The sequence below is a fragment of the Pleurodeles waltl genome, chromosome 11 (genome assembly GCF_031143425.1).
Source record: "Pleurodeles waltl isolate 20211129_DDA chromosome 11, aPleWal1.hap1.20221129, whole genome shotgun sequence".
In the NCBI taxonomy this organism is placed as follows: domain Eukaryota; kingdom Metazoa; phylum Chordata; class Amphibia; order Caudata; family Salamandridae; genus Pleurodeles; species Pleurodeles waltl.
The window spans coordinates 954,014,848-954,037,623 of NC_090450.1; the positions used below are offsets into that span (position 1 = coordinate 954,014,848).

A 22,776-nucleotide genomic window follows, 5' to 3' on the forward strand; every position below is an offset into this window, starting at 1 on the left:
AACATTTCGATCCCACCTCAAGTTCAGTAAGTCTGGGGCATACTTTGTCACATGGTTGGCTACTATCAAAGCATGACAGGTAGTTCTTGCAACACACTCCAACTCTGTAACAATAGATCTTTAGAAGCCTGTGGAACACACAAGTCAAATAAACTATCCCTAAAACATATCGCCTTATCTGTTTTTTCTATGCTTTCCCTATTTCTCTAACATGGGTCTAGAAATTACAACTTTACCCATGTCCCGAGTTCAGCATGCAGGTTCTTCCACAGAGATTAGTCTTTAAAAGCGCTACTCTACACCCAAGGCCTGATTTTGAGTTGGGTAGTATTAAAAAATAAATCATCAATTCATGGTGGAAGTTCTATATCTGGAGGAGAATCCAGCACTGAAATTTTCTCTTACATATGAAAACACAAATGTTTCAGCTCTACCTAATCTCACTGTACCTTTAAATAATATTTTAACTCTTCTTCTTCTTACTGCTATCCATGCTCTCCGAAATTTCCCCATTCATTATATTTCACTCTCTTTTAAAATACTCTTAGACCCACTAGCTATACCTGCAAACTGAATGAATGAATACACAAATAAACATTTGGCAGAGGACTTTGCACAGGTGGAATCGTGTCTGTTTTCCAAAACCACCCAGTGCCTAGCACGAAGATAATCTGGCACCCTTGCCAGCAAGATTTCCATCGAGCAAACAATTGAGCAGGCCAAATTTGCATCATTTTTGTTGCCTGAGTAAAAAAGGACATAACAAAATCAAATGAAAATGGCACTAAAGGAGGCAAAATAATTTACCTTGTTCCATAAACAGTGATAATGGACCAAAATAGAGACTATTTGTGAAAAACCATATGGAGTAATTTAGAGATTTTTTCTTTGCCTTGTTCCTTATTCTGCATACAGAGCAATGTTAAAAATAGATTTTGACGATAGTCCAGCAATGCTCGAGGAGGCCCATTTAAAACAGCCTAGCGTCACTTCAATGCCTACCCTTGAGCAGATGTTAAAAAATTATGCTAGAATGACACAGTGAAATCTTGTGGATTTCTCTGTGACATTTCTGTGGGCCTCCTAGCGGGGGAACGGCTCCCTTGCATACATTATACCTGGTGCAAGTATAATGTGGCGCAGAGGCTTTCAAACTGGCACAATTGTCACACTGAACCAGTTTGTAAATGCGGTGCTGTGTGGGAGACTGTTTGTGCCACCGTAGGGTAAAAACAATGATGCTACGGCGCACCAGGGGCTTGTAAATGAGCCTCTTTGTTTGAAAATAATACATGCTCATCATTTAACGCTAGCTCTGAGCCATGGAAAAACTAAGGATTTAAGCACACCAGAGGTGCAGTGGTGGTATTTCTGTTTCATTAGTTCAATAGAGATTTAAAACTGTAGATCCAAATTTACAGTTTGTAACTGTTCACTTGCTTCAACTGGGTCTAGTGCGGGCTTATGACTCCTTACGCAATGTATGAAAGTCTCAGATGACAAAGTAGATATTGAATTTGTGAACTCTCATGCATTATGCAAATGTTAATAATGCTGCTAAATCCTCTTGATTAATGTCACTACGATATTTTCGACTATATGCAGGCAGCCCTGTTGTTATAATGAGAAAGACAACTTTTTTTGTATGTCATCCTGATGTAGATTAACCTTAATAATGTTTAAAACACATAGGCCCTCATCAGGACCTTGGCGGCAAATGCCGCCCACGGGGACGACCATCAGCATACCGTTGCCGTGGCTACCGAACGTCAATGGCATTATGACTGTAGACGGAATACCACCAGAAAGCTGGCGGAATTCCGTCTACGGTTATGGTGGCGGACGGCAGTTAGGTGCAAGCAGCAGCGCCACGCCAGCAAAACACCATCCTCCGTCTCATGTTCCATGATACGGCCTGGTGGTATTTTGCTGACGGATGCTGCTGCTGGCAGCAGCACTGCGTTCCGTCTCCTGCCGGAGTACCCCCTGCAAGCAGGTAAGTCGGGTTCTCTGACAGGAGAGATGGTGGGGGGTGTTGTGTGCGTGTTTGGGGGGGGTGTGACTGTGTGTGAATGTGTGCATGCGTGTGTAATGCGTATGTGCATAAGTGGGTGTGAGTGTACGTGCATGTTGTTTCGTGAGATTGCATGTGTGCATGGATGTATGTTTGTGAGTGTTGCTGTGAGTATGTATGAATGTATGAATGAGTGGGTGAATGTGTGTATGCGTGTGTGTATGGGTGTGTATGTATTTATGTGTGTAAATGTGCAGGGGGGTCGGGAGAGGGAGGGGACGGGGTAGACCCCTATCAGTGCCAGGGAAGGAATTCCCTGGCACTGATAGTGCCTACCGCCATGGTTTCAGTGGCGGTACAGAAACCACTGAAACCATGGTGGTGGGTGGGGTGATAATGCCATGGGCGGCCTAGTGACGGCCACCAGGCTGGAGACTGAACTCTCCAGCCCGGCGGCCATTACCACACTGGCAGTCGGTGTGGTACATTGGCAGTTTGGCTTTGGCCAAACCGCCAATGTGATAATAGTGGAGGTAGGTACCGCCAGCCTGTTGGCGGAAATACCTCCACTATACTACCGACCGCCAATGGCTAATTAATAGCAACATGATTGCAGTGCTTCTTTCAATAAGGTCTTGCTTGATGTTTTTTGTACATGTTGTAATTAATTAAGTGTTCACCATCTGGCGTGAGTATGATGTGTACCTTACGATTTGTTTATTGGAAGGATTGTGCTTTATGATTTGTCTCCTCGTGATGAGCACTATTGGGAATGGGGGTTGGTATTTATGTCAAATACATTGTGGTAAAAAATTTGGGAAAAAACATTTGAAGAAATTGTTGTTCGAATTGCAAATACAAACCTATTTTTGGGTTGTGTACACCTGTATTGAATTTGCCAAATTAAGGAACAGAGATTATGGGCCTGACTTAAAGTGTGGCAGAGGGTTCACCCTGACACAACAGTGATGGATATCCCGTCCGCCAAACTATATAATGGGATTCATATTTCAGCGGACAGGATATCCATCACCATTGTGACAAAGTAACCTCTCTGCCAAACTCTAAATCAGGCCCTATGTAATGTTATGCTACTTGACATTACTTTTTGTTATATTATGTTATGTTAACATTTTAATTGAGGAGGCTGCTACTGTTATGATCCATCCCCTCACAAACAGAAGAAAACGAGGAATTCAGTGTAGATGAAATAGTAAAAGCTCCGCAGGGCAGCCAGCCCAAGAGTAGACAGCATCAAACTGTCTCATCCCATTATATTCATAGTAATATCCAGCAGATGACATAGTGACATTCCGAAGTTGAGGTGTAACACGTTCTATGAAACTAATAAGAACTCTACAGCTACCTACCTATACAGGTGTGCTAGAGCTGCGAGGAGGCAAATTAAGAGGGACAAACCAAATTGCTTTGCTTCCAACTGAGGCACATTTGAATCTTGGCATGTGAAGAAAGACGGCATCAAATGATTGGCAGGACTGACCCGGGACTGCAGAAAACTTGTTTTCAAAATAGATGGGTTCCATGATTAATCTAAATGATGACTGCTCTGGTCACCACCACAGAGGACATCAGAAGGCTCCTCAAACGCGGAGGAACAGCTGCTCAGGTCTTACTCAACCTCTCCACCGCTTTTGACACAGTCTCCCACAACACCCTTATCAACAGACTCTACAACTTAGGAATACAAGAAGAAGCCCTGAAGTGGATCGTCTTCTTCCTCACAGGACACACTCAAAGCATCCTCCTGCCCCCTTCACTTCAGCACCCAAGACATCATATGTGGCATACCCCAAGGATCAGCCCTCAACCCCACCCTGTTCAACGCCTCCATGACCCAAACCTTGTCATTACCCATGGCATCAGCATCATCTCCTATGCTGACGATACCCAACTTGTCCTCTCCCTCACCGATGACTCTGCCAACACCAAAAATAACTTCTCCAACACCATGACCGACATAGCCAACTGGAAGAGAGACAACCACTTCAAGCAGAACTCGGACAAAACTGAAGAACTCATCTTTGGAGCAACACCTCCTCCTAGAACAACAGCTGGTGGCCAACCCAACTCTGACTCACCCGCAACCTAGGGATCATCCTCGCCAGTCAACTGACCAAGAAGTGTCAGATCAAAACCGTCCCCTCCTCCTGCATCCACACCCTCTGAATGCTCTGCAGAATCTTCAAATGGCTTCCCACTGAAACCAGGAAGACTGTCACTCAAGTCCTAATCACCAGCTGCCTTGACTATGGCAATGCCCTTTATGCCGGCATCTCTACCCAGCTACTCAGAAGACTGCAGACCATTCAGAACACGGCAGCCCAACTCATCCTGGACCTCCCCAGACATACTCACATCACCCCTCGCCTAAGGAACCTCCACTGGCCCACCGTCCAGAAGAAGAGATGCCAATTCAAGATCTTCACCCTCGCCTAGAAGTCCCTCCACGACCTCAGACCCTCTTACATTAACCAATGTCTGAAGTTCCACCAACCCTCCAGACACTTTCACTCCGCCTCTCTCTCCCTTACACACCCCCCACATATGTCATGGATGCTGTGGCGGCCATGCCGTCTCTTACATCACTGTAAGAGCCTAGAAGGACCTGCCACCCCACCTCTGGGACATCCCCCTCACTGGACTTCACGGAGAAGCTTAAGACCTGGCTCTTTGACTAAGGCACAGCACCCAGATACCCCGCGGGGTGATAATGTGCGCTATACAAATGTTTATTGATTGATCGACTAATGCATAAATGCAACCATGGAAGTAATAATAATGGTTCATGACTCATTCGATAAGTACATTGTGAATTGAGTCCTTTTCTATTTACTTTTAATAGTTGTACTGCCCTAGATCATGAATATATTACACTTGGGTGCACATTTTGTTGACTGAATCATGGCATTGGTCAATGGAATTATTGTCATTATTTGGAAGCTCAGTGACCAGTTTGAATGTTCATATTGGTCCAATTGAGTGTTTGCTCAACATACTGCCTGGTGGAAATGTGCGGACTTCAGGTTTTTCACAACAAAGGATGGATGGCTGGAGAGACTGCAGTGGTCATTAGTGCTCACAGGATGCACTTTATTGTCCAGGTGGATGGGTCAGCAAGTCTGAAGTTTGTCTGATATACAATGACCTAGTATAAGTCAGAGAGCCTGTAACAAGTTCCCTACAAGAGTGGAAGCCTCCAAGGCTTCCGGTGCTTTAGCTCCTCTGGCATGTTTTCCCCTGCACCCAAAACTAAGACAGAGTTCAGTGGTGGCTGGAAATCCAGACAGGCTAGCATTAGACAGGCTAGCATTAGGCCTATTAGCCACTGTGTGTTTTCCCTTAAAAAGGCTGGTCCCACACTACTTCCAAAATGGAAATGGTGCAGCTCCAGTAAGTGGCACAGAACGACAGATGCCAGGAAGAGAATGGGCAGCAAGCATGAGGAGTAATAACATTAGGGTGACAAATCCAGTGGTTGGGTCTAAAACCTTGGTAGGTGCTAGCCCCTGAACTGGCAGCAGGTCTAAAAATATTCAAGATAGTGTCCTAGTACAGGAGCAATGGCAGCCCATTTTTCTGTCATAATTAATGGAGGTTGAGGGACGAATATCTACATTACAGATCCACAGTTTCTTCATCATCTATCCCAGGCATCTCCAACGTGTAGCTCTAGAAGTAGCTTTCTTGAAAATTAGAGGCTATTGCTTAGATGAATCAACATATGTACACCGAAGTTGAAAATTGTGTATTCAACATGAACTTGTGTGTATTTTCAGATTTCATAAGATGATGGTTGGAGAAAAAAGGTTAAATTTCCAAAATATATCTAAATTCCAAGTTGCTAAAACCTTTCTTGCATTACTACTGGCAACCTGATTCACTGAGGTAATCACGCCTAGCAGTCTTGCACAGAGTGGCCACTTACATAATGTTGTCTATACAAACTAATAATATTAGTAGCTCAGCATGATTTTCATTGAACATAAGTAGCTCTTTTACAGAAAAGGCTGGAGACCCCCGATCTTGCCAGTAATACTGCTTTTAACCCCCTTATCTTTGAAGGGTCCTGCTATAAAAAAAACTGCTAAATCCAGGCACATGATAGCTAGGGTAAGCTACAGTAAAAACTTCTGGGTCCCAGAGGGTCGACCCTAGATCCACAATCCCAAAACCTCACAGGTGATACTTGAGTCTGGTGTGCTAGTATATGAGCCAAGGTGGATTTCAAAACAGCTGAGCCTTCAGCACTCCAAAAAGGATTCCTATCATTCTTATAAATACATAACTAGTGTACATATATTTAACCCACCTCCCCAGTAAAGGAATTTAACATGCAAAATCATAAGGCTGGAGTTGGTAAGAGAACACCCAACTCAGATGAAGGCAAAAAGCATTGATACATGTGATTCTGCCTTATACAGTTCTATTATTTACACCACGCATATCTTACTCCATATAGGCTTCACAAAATGTTTCTGAGCGCCTCTGGCATATGCCCATGATGTAATACTGATGATGGCACTTTCTTTCATATGATATGGACTTGCACAAAGAATAGTCCTTTTTTGACCACAATATCGGATGTGGCAGGCACTTGGCTTCCGAACGAACTGCTCAGATGTCTACTCTATACTGGACATATTACCCCAAAGAATAAGGGCCTGTTGTGATTTTAAAATCTGGAACTGATTTTGACTAGGCGCTGTATTACTATGGCCTAGAAGTCAGCCACAGTGCCTTCGCTGTCAGAATGGAAAGCAGATGTACACCGCTGGGCATCGGTAGGGCTTGTGGTGCATATACTCCTACGTACATGGGGACGGCCCTGACTCACTGAGGAAGTGGGACACCTATCTAGACAAGCTCAAAGCATGCACACTTGGCCAACCCTTTGAATATGTTCAACCACACATATTAAACCACTGCCCTGCTTCCTTCAGGCTATTAGCACAAACAGCCACTCCAGAGAACAGATTGGGTACACTGAGGTGGAGTTATCCCAAGAGTACCACATCAGTATGGACATATAGGGCACTTTTTGGAGGCCTTCGTATTGTACGTTGTGACGAACCTCTCTTTAAGGACAACTGAACCGTGCCCTGCAACACAACCACATACACACACAAGGCTGGGAGGAGGGCGGGAGATGGGATGGTAGGTTGCTAGCTTTGGGTATATCTTGGTTTTGTTTCTTTTTTTTATTACTAATTGAGGATGCTTCCTCTCAGCTGCACATTCACTGACTGGGCTATTGTATTGTGAAGAGATGGGATGCACATATTGGTACCAATAACTCACAAATGATCTCCACTTGGCTTCTACCGGCTAAGTGACTGGGCATTTCTAAGAGAGGGAGGGTATTGGACAGGAGGTGGACCCTGGTGGGCAAACATTTGGTGACCTATGGCCCACAAACAAATGTGTGATGCATGACTTCCTTCCTATGATATGTCAAATCCCACTGACAGTGAATTGTTCATTCTGTCATTTGTATTATGTTCGTATAAAATGCAACAAAGATATTTTTTTTTTTAAAGCACACACCCTGCATTGTATAATCCAAACATGAATGAGCATATGCTGTCACACTGCATACAGCACAACATTTGTACCCCAGCTCCGAAGGACAACCCCTTACACTGAGGGCCACATTGCAATGGCTTAAGATATGAGGGTACGTAGAGCTATATTTATTTTCTGGAGTCATTAATGAGTACTGTTGAAGGATTTGAAAGGTGGATTTGGATACAATGAGAGCAGTGTATGGGTCTGTGTGTACAGAACATTGCATACTCGTCCCTACAGTTACACCTTTCCCCTTGCTGTCACATCGGAACAATCCAACAAGCAGTGGAACAAGGCCTGGTCCATCACCATTTGCCAGCACCACAGAGTGTGCTCTGCTCGGCTTCCCGCCACTGATGAAAGGTGTCAAGGAGATGGCACACATCCTGAAAACATGACAGACATCATCATCTCATCAGGACCACCATGATCTCTACGTCTGGTACAGAGATCACATCAGAAAGAGACCTAGAAGCAGAGCTCCAAAACAGAGGGCCTGATTTAGGGCCTGATTTAGAGTTTCGTAGATGGGGTTATTCCAGCACAACCATCACGGATATACTGTCTGCTGTATTATGAGTCCATTATATCCTATGGACATTGTATTATGGCGGATGGGCTATCCGTCACGTTTATGATGGAGTACCCTGTCTGCTAAACTCCAGATCAGGCCCTTAGAGTTTGGTGGGGGGGTAACTTCGTCACAATAGTGCTGCATATCTTGTCCTCTGAAATATAAAACTTATTATGCCTTATGGTATTTATATTTTGGCTGACGGGATATCCATCACCATTGTGACAGCGTAACCCCCCTGCTAAACTCTAAATCAGGCCCAGAGTCCGTAACTAAAGACAAAGTGCTGAAGTGGTCATATTGTACCTGCTCAGTATCACTACAGTAGACTGAGCACTGTCTGCTAACCATCGAGAGTCTCAGGATACCTCAACAGTGTCAAACCCTTCAGGGCTACCTCAGCGACAGCCACAGAAAGAGAACTTTACCTTCAAGGGTGTAGTCAACCACTTACTTTGCAACTGCAGTGAGGCTTCCTCTGGGCCATTACCTTCTTATCCCATCAAATAATTTTTTGCTATTTAAGTGTGGGTGGTTATTTTTCTGGTTACTTCCGTGCCTCACTTGCTGAGGCTGTGACCACCACAGGCCACAAATTGACTTTTCCTTACTGCCTTTAAGAAAAGTGATTCTTCTGACTAGTTGCCATTGGCTACGGTTGCTTCTAAGCAGTCCTCCTTGGTTGCTGGTAACACCTGAGAGGATAACAGGTCTGCTTGGAGGTGAGTTCCAGGGCTGGGGTATTAAAGGTCCCTCAACCAGAGAGCAGAGAAAGTGGAACCAAACAGTCGAAATTTGTCCCTGATCTGACCAGAAGATAGTTGGTCCTCACAAAGCCAATTGGTTTGCCTTTTTATGGTGTACATTTTTAGTGTAATCATTTGGAAGCTGTCTGTTTAGTTGTAAAGGTGTGTGCGCATACCTTTCTAGGCAGGTTTTTGCCATCTTCAGGCCTGGGTAGTTGCAGAAGACAGAGTTTTTGAAGCAAGGTTTTTCGGCCCAATTAACACATATCGTACACCACTGAATCTAGGTCTTTGCTCTCACACGATAATACAATTTAACACATAAATATAAAGAGGTACTCATGCATTAGAATTGAAGCAAATGAGGGATACCACACCTAGTGCGTTTGCCTATCACTCAGCCTGTAGCAACACCATAGTCTACTCTTATGTCCAGATCCAGATTTACAAAGACTTTGCACTGACAGAAATCGATGTAAAGTTTTGCAAAGGCATTTAATTTCCAGGGCTAAAGTTTCTCAGAGCAAATAACACTTTGAGATGCTTTCTGGCATTTTGTATCAAGGATGCAGTATTTGGGTGTTACATGGGCAGAATTAAGGAAGCAACACCAACAAAAAGCTAGCTCAATGCAATCAGATCACAACAGTCTGTTAAGCAAAAATAGTCTAACCATTTCCCCCAAATCTTATGATACTGTTGAAGGCAACTTCTTGCAGTGTAAGTAGGTTTCTCTAGCTTTGCTCTTCTGTCCATTGGTCTCTTCCACGTGGCAAGTGAGGGGGGACCAGATGAGCTGCAGCTGTGACAAGTGCCCTACTTTGTGTTTTGGGTTCCAATGCCTACTAACTTGAGCTCCTCAGTTCGCACTCTCAAATCCTGCAGTATGCATAGAATCATTATTGAGGTCAAGATGTCAACTGGCCTACCAATGATCCTGGACAGTTCTGCTAGCATCCCAGCCCAGTAATAGGCCATGATTCGGCAGAGCCATGCCACATGGAACATCTCACTATTCAGATTACAGAAACAACAAAGTGATGGATAGAATGTTTGAATTAATCTCAACCACTGGCAATCACTTGTGCCGCATCACAATCCATCGTTTTTAGATTGTCACAGCGAAAACACTTAGGTGTTGGGAGCCTGACAGCTTTCCATAGGTCCCTAGGGGTGAGTTTTGAATAATGCAAATAATTAAGCTGGATAAGGCGCAGCCTTGAGGAAATAGCGAGCTCCCTGGTACTCATTTAAGCACAAGTAATTTTCGGCTAAACGGCTCACCCAGGCCTTATCCGTTCCTTCAGTCCATTAAACAAAATCATGGGACGTTCATGACTAGAGACCTGTAAAACCACATGATACCTTTGGACCCTATGGGAGCTTGGTTAATCTTGGTCTCAAGGACGTTGAAATCTGGGAGGCACTCCAAGTCCTGACTGTGGTATTACAGTGCATGACAGAGCTGCACATATTTGTTGACCTATGACTTGTGCAAATCAAACTCCACTTGAAGGGTCCAACACTCCTACATATGCTCACCATGACAGACTGGATATGGTAATGAGGTCTCAGTGCCTGAAACTAAACAACTGAGCACTACTTGTGAGAGCCACCAAAGAGGGGGTCTCCAAATGGATCGATTGAAATACAGATCTCTCGCACAAAACAATTGCTTTTGTGATATTTGGGAGGATGGAGTGGAGTGGGCACCATCTATTAGCCCCAAGAGATTTCCAACCTCCATGATCAAAATACCGGATCTTCATACCACTCATGGACCGAGTCATTGAGAACTAAATGTGGGAGGTACGGTTGGAAGACTGACATAACTAGATCACCATCATATGTGGTCTTGATGCATTTGTCAAATGCTATACACAATGGTAGGTTTGCCCATATGAAAGAGCACGCTCTGGCCGTCAGTTTAGTAAACCACCTCTCAATTGAGGAAAATGTTGAATTATAAATGGGAATCCCAGCAGGGTAAGCATTTTAATAAAGGCAGTCCTGGCTACGATGTTGTGAATTAGTTTGCTCCATTTATGGAAGTCTGCATATTTGCAAGTGAATAACAAAAAAAGAGTCAGGCTCCAGTACAGTTCCAGTATTAAGGACATCTCTACACCTAGGTGTTTATAGTGCGATTGACAAATTTGGAGCTGGGATTGGCAAGTTAAGGCCTGTGATCTACCTTAACCAGAACTAGGAGCAATTTGGACCAATTGACCTGGAGGCTTGAGACCTCACCGATGAGCTCCAGTCCCTTAAATACCGCAGGCCCCATGTCATTGGGACTCCATGCAAACAAGAACACATTGTCCGCATACAAAGCTATGCAGTCCTCCATCCCTCCCTCCCACTGAAAGCCCCAGATTTGCACATCTTCCCTGATCCATTCAGCTCTATCGCAAGGGCAAAGAGGAGCAGGGACAATTGGTAGCCCCGACTGATACCTTGGGCGATCATAAATGTGAGGAAGGAACAGTCGATGACTGGGTCTATGGATGAGTATGGAGAAACCTAACCAGGGATAAGAAGTGCAGTTCAAAGCCCATTTTAATGAATACCTTAAATAAATAAGATCAATCTAGAGCGCAACAGTTTTTTTAAGTATATAGGCACCAGCAAACAACTACATGGTGATCCCAAGGTTTGAGCAAGTGTGAGGTGTCCTCTACAAATGCTATGGGCAGGAATAAAATCACGTTGGTCAGAGTGGATAGTGAGGAGATCACCTGACACAGACATGAGGCTAAAGGTTTGGCATAGATCTTAATTTCTGAGTTAATAAAAAAGATGGATTTGTAAGAATGGCAGCTATCGGGGACAACCAGGTTTCTGGAAAATCACAATGGTCAACAAATCTAGATGAGGTGGAAACTGACTGTTGGTCATCACCTATTGGTGTCGTTTTAAGAGATGAGGGGAAAGAGTGAATTAAACTTTTTGCAATACTCAACAGGGAAACCAGCAGGCCCCAGAGTTTTACCAGATTGCATGTCGCTGATAGCTTCCTCTTTCTTCTACTGTAATTTCTCTCTCTCTCAGAGCTCTCTGCCTGAAGTTGATGTAGATGGCAGAGAGATATCCATAATCAATCGCATCTCTTTTTCCTGTTTGGAGCACGACTGTCCGACATGCTGCAGGTAATAGGTGGTGAAAGTCTATGCAGTCTCCCTGAAGGAGCACCTCAGGCATTTAAAAACTAGGGATTACTCTGGAGCCAGCCAGTACAGCAGTTTCCCAGATTTATCTCTGAGTTCATGGACTTTCCTACCTGAAGCCATCCACCAATGCTAGGCTTCGTATAACTGGTACTGATGCAGGGAGTCTCTGTAGGGCTCTAGTTGGCAATGCTTTGCAAAATATTGGGAGTTTGAGAGGTCTATTTACAATTGGAGTATACTGGTTTCTAACTCAGATGCTCTGTAATTATGCTGGTGTTCCTTCCCTTTCCTGTAAGTCTTGGTCCTGAATTGTGCCCTTTCCAACACCCCATAGGGTTGCAGGGAGAGCCACAGAGCTCTTAAGTTCCAAATTCTTGAGCTAGGGAGCAAGTGCATCAATCCTCAGTCATATACCATGTGTTTAGACCCTACATGGGGCGCAATCTAGTGTCAGGGCACGAATGTGTAGCGTAACTGGGGAGTGCTCAGAATACTCACTCCCATTGTGCATATCAGCAGAAGGTACAAGAAGGTACTCTATTTGAGAAAGAGACCTGTGAGCAGCTGATCTGTGCATCTATTCACAGTCACAGGGGTGCCGGACCCTCCATGCAACACAAAGACGCAGGGAATCAGCACAGTCTGCTAACAGTACTCTTCTAGTGTGGCATTGAACCCTCGTGTACAGCTTGTCAAAGGCTGCATTCATGACCACTTTGAAGTCACCACCTAGAACTGTGACACATATTGACAGCTGAGCCACTATGACACTAAGACCATGAAGAGTGGAACTGGACAGCTGCAGCGGGATATATGCACTCACAAAATTGTAGTGTTTCCCTTGTATCTGGACCTCTAATGCTATGTTTTGCCCAGTGTATCAGAAATTACCTATATAATCATCAGTGGGAGAGACCTATGAACTAAGATTGCTGTTCCTCTTGAACTTCCTGTGTATCCCATATGAAAGAGTGTTTTGTAACCATGACTAGCCAGAAATGGGCATTGGGGTCCCAAGAAGTTTTTTTGCTTGAGATTGAGAACTAAGATGACTTGCAGCTTAGCAAATTTGAGGGCAGCCCCCCTTTTAATATGGTCAATAAGTCTGCCACATTCCATGATAATATACCAAACGGGATCACGTGGGATAGGTATGGGTGATGCACAATTGTGGCAGCTCCAACTTCTCAGAAGGCTTTTCCCTGCAGATGTCAGTTGGAGTCAATGGCTAAGGTAACTATGTGCCCATACTGACAGGGCTGACAGCCCAGTGGACAGACGTCAACTACAACTTCCCTTTGAAACATACTAAAAACATGTTATCTTCCCTGCCCCATATTTCCACCCCAGAAGCATCTGTTGCCCTGATAGTTCCCATATATTACAAGCATAGAAGACGGCCCTGTCCAATCATCTTCTATGGCGAGTACAGTAGCAAGGATTTGAGGCTGTGGGCATTGGTAACAAAGAACCCATATTAAGTAGACTGGAGCAAGAAAGAAGAGAAACTGGATGGGGAATGATTAAAGCTCACAGCTCACCTAATGGACCATTTGCAGCTTGTTTACACCCAACAGTCTTGAGATGCATGCAGCTCTCAATATCAAGATCCATCCGTGAAGACGGCCAGTTTGTTCGAAGGAGCTGGTGAACGAGTGTCGGACACACTGGGTCCACTCCTCAGCTGGTCCTCCTCCAGCTCTGCTGGAGCCCCTTTCTGTGTCATCCCAAGATTTGCTTTTGATAGGCAGATCTGTGTTGGAATCCCAAGTACTGCTGTCGACCTCTGCAAGGGGAAGCGGACTTTGAGATCTTTTTTCTCTGCAACCCAGGCCACAACATGCGGGTCAAAAAAGAAGGTTTGTGACTCAAAAGTAACTTTAAGCAGGACCGAGAACATCAATATATATTTCAGATCCCTATCACCCATTTTCTGCTTAGCAGATTTGAATGATTTCCTCTACTTCTGGACTGCCCAGGTATAGTACTGGAAAACCATATTGCGGCTCCTCTGGAACAACAGTTCTCCTTTTGTCCTTTTTTAAGCATTCCATCCTAACCTTGCTGTTTAGTATCTTTGTAATGATGGAGAATGTTGGAACTCCCAGTGAGGGCCACTGCGCAAGGCATCTGCGAACTCTTTTGAGGAGAAAGCAAGACCAGAGCTCAGCATTTGGCATCCATGTGGAGATCCAGCCTTCCAGGAACATTTCACAGCTGCACACCTCCAGATCTTCCAGAAACCCATGAAGCGCAGGTTGTTCCTTTTTGTCCTGTTTGCTGCAATCTCTGCTCTTTCCTCTACAATGAGGTGGAAATGGTAGACTTCAGTAAGGTTGAGTTCTCAAACTCAGAGATCCTGCCCTTGGCCTTGAAGACTCTGTCCACCATATTACGGCAGTCTTGGTGGAGGAGCATAACATCTGATCCCACCTCCCCGATCTGACAACTGTGGATGTACAGATTTCCAGACAGACATAAGCACAATGTCCACTGAGAGCACCAAGTTTGTTAAAACACTCCATTTGACCCATGTGCAATCAGAGTGGGCATAGTCGATAAGTTGCTCACTCTCGTGTATGCTCTCTCATTGAGTCAAGCTCAACATTTGAACCATATCTAAGTCCATTATTTCCGAAGGAAAACGGATGCTGTTTTAGAAATACAGACTCAGAATCCTCCCAGTCTTGGCTAAAAAACATAACAAGTAGCGATAAATGTACGTGTAGCCAGAGAGGCCGAGGTGCAGTTTTGCACTTCATGCTTTTATGCACATTTACTACCGCACCACTAAGGGAAATCCTTAGACCACTAGTTTTAGCCCAATGCAAGAAAATGCAGAAAGGCCGGGCTACTCTTCCTTTGGACAGACTCACTAAAATGTGCAAAAAAAGTGATGGATGAAATGCTTGAATTTATCTCAGCATGTGGGTCTCGTGCACACTGTGTTGCTTGAACCAAGGTATACCTGGCTGATGAGCCCATAGCTAGGCCGAAACCGGTCCTGGCTTACTTGTGTTCTGGTTCAGGGAGGGCAGGACTGTTTCCATTGGAGCAGGGTCAAGACTGATTTGCATGTAGATGGGTCCAAACTGAGGTGGCATGGTGTGCATAATAATGATGGCTTGGGATGAGGTCCTGAAACAATTACCAGTGGCTGAGATTAATTGAAGCATTCCATGCATCACTTTTTTGTATAATTTATATTTTCAGGCAGGCTCAGCAAATGTGTACAAAAAAGTTATTCTGTGATTATAAATTGACCAGATCGAATCACCATTATTAAATGGGGACAATACCAGACTCCCCTGCTTGTGATCAAGTCAATACAGAAGTACCGGGCAAAATATTCCTAGACTTTTCATCTATTATATGTCTTGGAAAAACATACATAGTTTGAAACTCCTTTGCTTTTCTCCCTACTTGCTCTATTTTTTGTATTGATTCGTATTGTGGTGCAGATCAGTGGGCACCACACAAGGGAACCTGTAAGCTTCCATCCAGGTTTCATACAAGATTGCAAATGACCTGCAGTTTTGGCTCCTGGATTCTGATTGGGTCAGTGGCAGGCCCCTCTCCTTATCCCAACCAGAGCTTATGCATGTGACTGATGAATCTCTATTGGTCTGGGAAGGACATTTGGGAAAGATGGAGATGAGAGGAAGCTGGTCTCCAGCAGAAACCCAACTTTTGAAGTTCCCATCGATTTGCTTGGTGTTGAAGATGTTACTACCAACCATGAAAGGGAGGCTAGTGCAGATCTTTACAGACAACATAACCACCATGTAGTACTGCAACAAGCTGGGTGGATACAGTCTTGGGTCCTGTGTGAGTAGTCTCTGCACCTCTAGAGGTAGCTGACTCACCAATCCATTTCTGCGGTTGTAAACCTCCTGGCGGGAGCTCTGAACACCAGGGAAGCCAAACTCAGTTGCAGAAGCCTAGCGGATCATGAATGCCAGTTACACTTGGAGGTGGCGTATTACATTTTCCAGCAGTGGGTAGAAGCCAGGCTCCATTGTTTCACCCCGCTAGATTTTCCAAGATGGCTTTCTCTGAAAGACACATTTTACCTACAGTGGAGCTCTGGACTCTGGTATGCCTACCCGTCTGTTAGAAATGGGGTCTCTAGTTGGCAGTCAGTTTATACCCTGTCCAAGTAGGGACCCTCACTCTAGTCCGGGCAAGGGAGTCACACACCTAAGCTAACCTCTACTCACCCCCTTGTTAGCTTGGCAAAAGCTGTCAGTCTTATCCCAGAGGTAATGTGTAAAGTGTTTGCACAAACCCATACAGTAACACAGTGAAAACACCACAAAAGTACTCCACACCAGTTTAGAAAAATAGCCACTACTTATCTAAATCAAACAAGGCCTAAATTACAAAAACCCAGCATAAACAAAAAGAGATATCAAATGTTAAAGTAAAAAGAGTAATAATCCATAAGAATCAATGGATGCATTGTTTTAGCACCAAGTACCTGGTATGCTTCAGAAATAAAGACACAGGGGAGGTCATACCTCAGAAATGCAAGCGATGCATCGATTCCTTAGTCACAAGTGAGGTCATGCATGGAATCTTTCCCTGCCAGGTAGGCGATGCATCATTTCTTTCACTGCAGGACGGCGATGCATCGATTATTGGACACGCGGCCTCGGGTCCGTGCATTGTTGTTGAAGACTTGATGCCAGGGACAATGCATGAAAAATCCAGACGCACTTCAACGATGAACCTGTGCTGCAGTAGGCGATGCATCGATTTTGCAGCCGCGAGATAGGCGCTGTGTTGATTTTTCAGCCACGGTACAGGCGCTGCCTCAATTTTTCTGCCACAGCGGATCCGGTTCATGGATTTTCACTCTGGTTACCAGCTTCCAATTTTAATGGCCCAGGGACTGGATTTGGCACCACTTAGCTAGTCAGGACTCTCAGCAGAAGAGTCCAAGCACTGGCAGATGAAGCCTTTGATGTCCCTTAGACTTCACAACAGGAGGCAAGCTCAATTAAAGCCCTTGGAAAAACTTCACAAGCAGGAGGTACAAATCAAAGTCCAGTCCTTTTACTCCCAGGGCAGAAGCAGCAGCAGCAGACCACCACAGCAAAGCAACAGGCAAGGTGTCAGGTCCTCATCAAGCATCCAGCTCTTCTCCCTTGTAGACTCCTCTTGATCAAGCAGTTTTCTAAAGTTGTGGGGTCAGCAGCCCAATATGTATACTCATTTCTGCCTTTGAAGTAGGCAAACTTAAGAGGAAAGTATTTGTAGTGCAGAAGACCCTGTCTCTTGCTTGCCCTGCTCCAGCCACACTCTAAGGGATTGGAGACAGTATTGTGTGAGGTCAGGCATAACCCTTTCAAGTGTAGATGTCAGCTCCTCTCTCCCTCTCCAGCCCAGGAAGACTCATCAGGATATGCAGGACACACCTCAGGTCCCTTTGTATTACACAGCCAGACAGTGGCAAAGAATGGTTAATCAAGAAAATGCCCACTTTCTAGTGGCATTTTCAAACTCAGAATCTAAAAACCAGCTTAACCAAAAGTTGTATTTTTAAACTGTGAGTTCAGAGACCCCAAACTCCAGATCTCTGTCTGCTCCCAATGGCAAACTGCAGTTAAAAGATATTTCAAGGCAACTCCCATGTCTCCCGAAGGGAGGGATAGGCCTTGCAATAGTGAAAAACTAATTTAGCAATATTTCACTATCAGGACATGTAAAGCACACTAATACATGTCCTACCTTTTAAGTACACTGCACCCTACCCATGGGGCTGACTTGGGACCACCTTAGGGGTGACTTACATGTAGTAAAAGGGACGCATTGGGCCTGGCAATTGGGTTCCCTTGCCAGGTCGAACTGGCAGTTTAACACTACCCACACACACATACAGCAGTGGCAGGTCTGAGACATGTTTACAGGACTACTCATGCAGGTGGTACAAACAGCGCTGCAGGCCCACTAGTAACCTTTGATTTACAGGCACTGGGCACCTCCGGTGCACTTTACTAGAGACTTACTAGTAAATCAAATATGCCAGTCATGGAGAAAACCAATGACCAATCCAGTTTAGACAGAGAACACATGCACTTTAGCACTGGTAAGCAGTGGTAAACTGCCCAGAGTCGTAAAGCCGGCAAAAATGAAACTAGGGACTGGATAAAAAACAGGAGGTCAGAAGCAAAAAGTACAGGGGAAACCACGTCAAGTGCTGACTGGTCTAACACTGTCTCTATCCCTTCTGGCTGGAGCCCTGAAGAAGGTAAAGATTGTCTGGCTCCAAATCACCCTAGTGACTATGGATTGGGCCAAGAGGGTGGGGTATGCAGAGCAAACATGCTGTTATTTTAAATTAAAATGGATCTACTGTTGCAGTAACAGGGTAGGGTCCTGCACCCGGTCCTCCTCAATTCACATCTCCATGTGTTGAAACTGAGCAGCGGTTCACTTGAAGTCATCAATGTTATTCTAGCAGTCATGTGTCCATCTACGAATTCAGTGTGTGGTGTGACAAATTTGTGCTTGGTGCAGCACCCCCCAGTGTGCCATGCTGCAAGCAAAACTGTCCAAAGTGGTGGTGTTTGTTTTTTTGTTGGCTCAGCAAAGACTTGTATTGGGCACTGTTAAAGTCTATTTACTGGCTCTTTCAGCTTTTTCACAGTTGCTGGATTAGCCTTCTTTGTTTAAAACACCTTTTGCAATGAGGTTCCTGAAAGGTTTGCAGCATTTCTTTCTACCAAAGGACTTTGTTTTGCCACAGTGGCAGTTAAATCTTGTCTTTACTCTCCTCATGTGTACCCCTCGAGTCGATGCATAGTGGTCCACTGCATCATTTAACATTTTATATTTGCCATAACATCAGCTTGGCATATGAGCGAGCTTCAGGCACTCTCAATCCATCTGATCTACACATAATATTTTCCTGACAAACTGGTTTTGAGGGCACAAGCATCATGACTCTTTAAAGTGGTAATATCTTTTTATGTCGGACAGGCTATTACCCTTCCGGAATTCTTTGCCCTTCCATAACCCTTGAAAAAGGGGGAGCAACTGCATTGCTTGGAACACAAGAGAGCCACCAGTTTTTTTACTGATCATACCAGAAACCAACAACTGGACGATCAGCTCTTTGTAGGTTTCTCTGGGCAAAGAAGGTCAAGGCAATGCAGAAAAGAACTGTCTCTAGGTGGATAGTACTCTGCATTAAAAGATTGTACGTGTTAGCTGAAACTCACTTCCCTGAAGGGATATGGGTTCATTCCTCTCGAACTAGGGCTGTTACTAATTTGTTGGTACTCAGGGCACCTGTCCTGGCTACCTGTCAAGCTGCTACATAGGCATCAGTCCACATGTTCACAAAGCACTACTGTCTTGACAGTAAAGTCCACAGTAAAGTTGCTTGTTCGGTCCTGAGGGACATTTTGGTCTGAGACATTTCAAGGACCCACCATCAGGGAAAGTGGTACTTTGGTAGCTATTCACAAGGTGGGGATTCTGCGGTAAGAAGCATCCTTCAGAAGAAAAAGTTACTTACTTTTCGTAATGCTAACTCTGGTGTAGCTCTATCTAAGGCCTTTTTGTTCATTATTTATAGTTATGTAAATTATTGTTTTAGTGCTTTGACACTGGGGACACATTACACACATTCTACTAATCACTGGATCTTCCTAGGACAATATTTGTCCTTGGGAATTCTGGGTACAGTCTGGTCCTCGTAACTGGATTAATGTGATTGCACTACTGCAAATATTAATATTTATAAAAATTATTTTTGTTTTAAAGTGGTGTCTATTGTGCTTTTGTTTTTACATTTTATATGATTGTTTTTGTTATATAAATGTGCCAGAACTATTTGGGCCTGGCAGGTGTTGTCAATGTTGCTAATATCATTGAGACTTCTTTTGTCCTTTTTTATTGTATTATCCTTTCTCTTTTATGATACCTATTCAAACCATCGTAGCATATGTTTACTTTTAAAAAGTTGACATTTTCTTGCCTTAGTCATTTGGTGCCTGCAGCCTATCTCTGGTTACGTGACTGGATGTAGTTGGCATTTGGGCTTTGTGTATTTCACCTAAACAGCCTCACACAACGGGAGCTTAACTGTGACTGATGGGCCATCCTGGGCAGGTTGGGAGGAAGGAGCTGGGCACAGCCTCATTTACACCTGAATAGGCTGTGTCCTGTCTCCACACAAAGAGCTGCATCCCCTCTGTAGTTAATCTAGAGCCACGGCTGGGAGGGCCCTTGCACTGGCACTGTGCACTTCAAAGGCATGCCTCTAGATGCATTTCCCCACGTCATAGACCCAACTGTGTATAAAAGAAGGACCTCAGAAACCTCGACAACACTACACTTTTGAAACTATGGATACTGTGCCAGGAAGAAGGACAGGTGTGCAGCTACAAGGACTGCCACTTTGCTGGACTGCTGCACTGAAGGAACTGCTGCCTTGCTGTGCTGACTTGCTGCCTTCTTGTCTTGATTATAAACACTTGACCTGAATCCCCTGAACTCAGAGCGATTCCAAGGGTTAATTGATTGGTCTCCTGATCTGAAGCCTTACAGACAAAACAGGCTTCCAACAACCTTGCATCTGCACCTGGACTGCCATCTGTGAGTCTATCCTGCCAAGTGGTGCCACCCCAATCCTGGACCCTTGGAAGTGGGCCTAAGGTGTTTACCAGTGGAACTGATGCATCTCATCTGCTGAGTGGCATATCTCTGAGCAGAACTGCCAAATCTTCTCTACACTGATGCATCTCCTCGGCTGAGCAGCGTAACTTTGAGCAGAACTGATGAATAGCCATTGCTGTGTGGATTGGACCCAAAGCAAAAGACTCACATTGCTGCTGCATCGCAGAACTTGGGTTTGAGGCTGCGATCTGTTGTCACTGGCAGACTTGATGACGGCTCTGAAGCTCTACATCACAGCTTTAAAGCTCATCGGAATTGACTTATCACCTCAACTGCAAAAAGCATTCTCAACACTGCCCTTCGCATTGAAAGCCCCGTTGATGGGATCTTTGGTATCAATGCAACAGGACCTCACTCTGCAGCCTTGACACATCTCTGAATCTGTGCATCGCAACAGCTGTGTTACACAACTTCGACTCAGATCCACGCAATGCTCCACAACCAGGATTTGAGGTACTTTTGCTCAGCAGGCCTAACTGGGTCCCTATAGCCAGCTTGCACTCCATCGTGGTCAGCCTGAACTTTTGACATTGTTCTGGTCTAGTGTGACCAGCTATCACCAGTTGGCGCTTTTTGCTTTTAGGCGCCATTCTACTGTTTCTTCTTTAAAAATTCATAACTCAGGTTCTACTGATTGGATTTTTGTCATTTTAGTCTGTCTTTTTTTACTTATTTAATTAGGAATTAGTCATCTAACCTGCTTTTTGTGTGGTGTTTTCACTGTTTTACTCTTGGAAGTGTTGCACAAATACTTAACGCACTGCCTTCAGGTTAAGCCTAACTGCTCTGGGCCAGATTACCAGTGGGTGAGCACAGGTTAATTTGGGGTTTGCAAGTGCCTTACCCTGACAAGAATTGTGGTTGCTGTTTGACCAGGGCTCACACCCCAGTCAACACACAACACAATTTCTCACACCATGAATTTGCCTGATTTTGTCATCATAAGTTCACTTGCCTCCTCTTTCCTCTAACCATCATCTTACCTCAGTCGTAGAAGTTTGTGAAAGGGGACTTATCTTTCTGTTTCAGTTGCTGGAATTGTGAGTAACACTGTCTATGTATTGTCATATTTATGCTTTTAACCCCCCCTACACACAGCTTACATTTAAGTGCTCATTATCATTTATATATATTCTACAGATCATAATATTGTTTATAATTTTAGTTGTATGTATATTTACAGTATAACAATGTTTTTGTTATAGGTATATAGTCTATCAGTATTCCTTATGTCATACTCATGCATTATATTTAGAGGAAAATATAGTAGCTTTGAATGAGCGTTCAGGAGAATTCATGTTTCCATTCACACCTTACATCATAGATCCTGGGGCTCATTTTTTTCTTAGAATAATGGTGGGAAATGTTACATAAAGTCGAGGGGAGAGTCTCTAATAGAGAAAGAGAGAAGCTTCAGACATTCCAAAAGGAGCATCTCTGACAAACTGCCTGTGTCACGCCTGCCCACTAGCACGTGCCATCTGAAAACCAATTAAACATAGACTAAGATTGGCCTTGCCCTCTTGCATGCTGTGGGCTGGAAAGTATAAAATATGTGCAGGTTTGAATGGTGGATGAAAATGGCGCTTGTTGCAGTTACCCCCCACTTTTTGCCTGATATTTATGCTGGCTTGACTGAGAGTGTGCTGGGATCCTGCTAGCCAGGCTCCAGCACCAGTGTTCTTCCCTAAAAATGTACCATTGTTTCCACAAGTGGCACACCTCTGGCACACAGATAAGTCACTTGTGGTACCGAGGGCCCTGTGACCAGGGAGGGTCCCTAAGGGCTGCAACATGTGTTGTGCCACCTAAGGAACCCCTCACCTAACACATGCACACTGCCATTGCAGATTGTGTGTGTTGGTGGGGATAGAAAGGCAAGGTCTACATGGCATCCCCCTCAGGATGCCATGCCCACAAAATACTGCCTGTGGCATAGGTAAGTCACCCCTCTAGCAGGCCTTACAGCCCTAAGGCAGGGTGCACTATATCACAGGT

The 22,776-nt window shown here is 44.5% G+C and overlaps 1 protein-coding gene across 1 annotated transcript in view; it reads right to left on the minus strand.

Moving 5' to 3' along the window:
- LOC138266409 (solute carrier family 2, facilitated glucose transporter member 11-like) overlaps window positions 1–22,776 on the minus strand; it is a 364,472-nt gene that overhangs the window by 261,467 nt on the left and 80,229 nt on the right. The gene's annotated exons all lie outside the window — the stretch shown is intronic.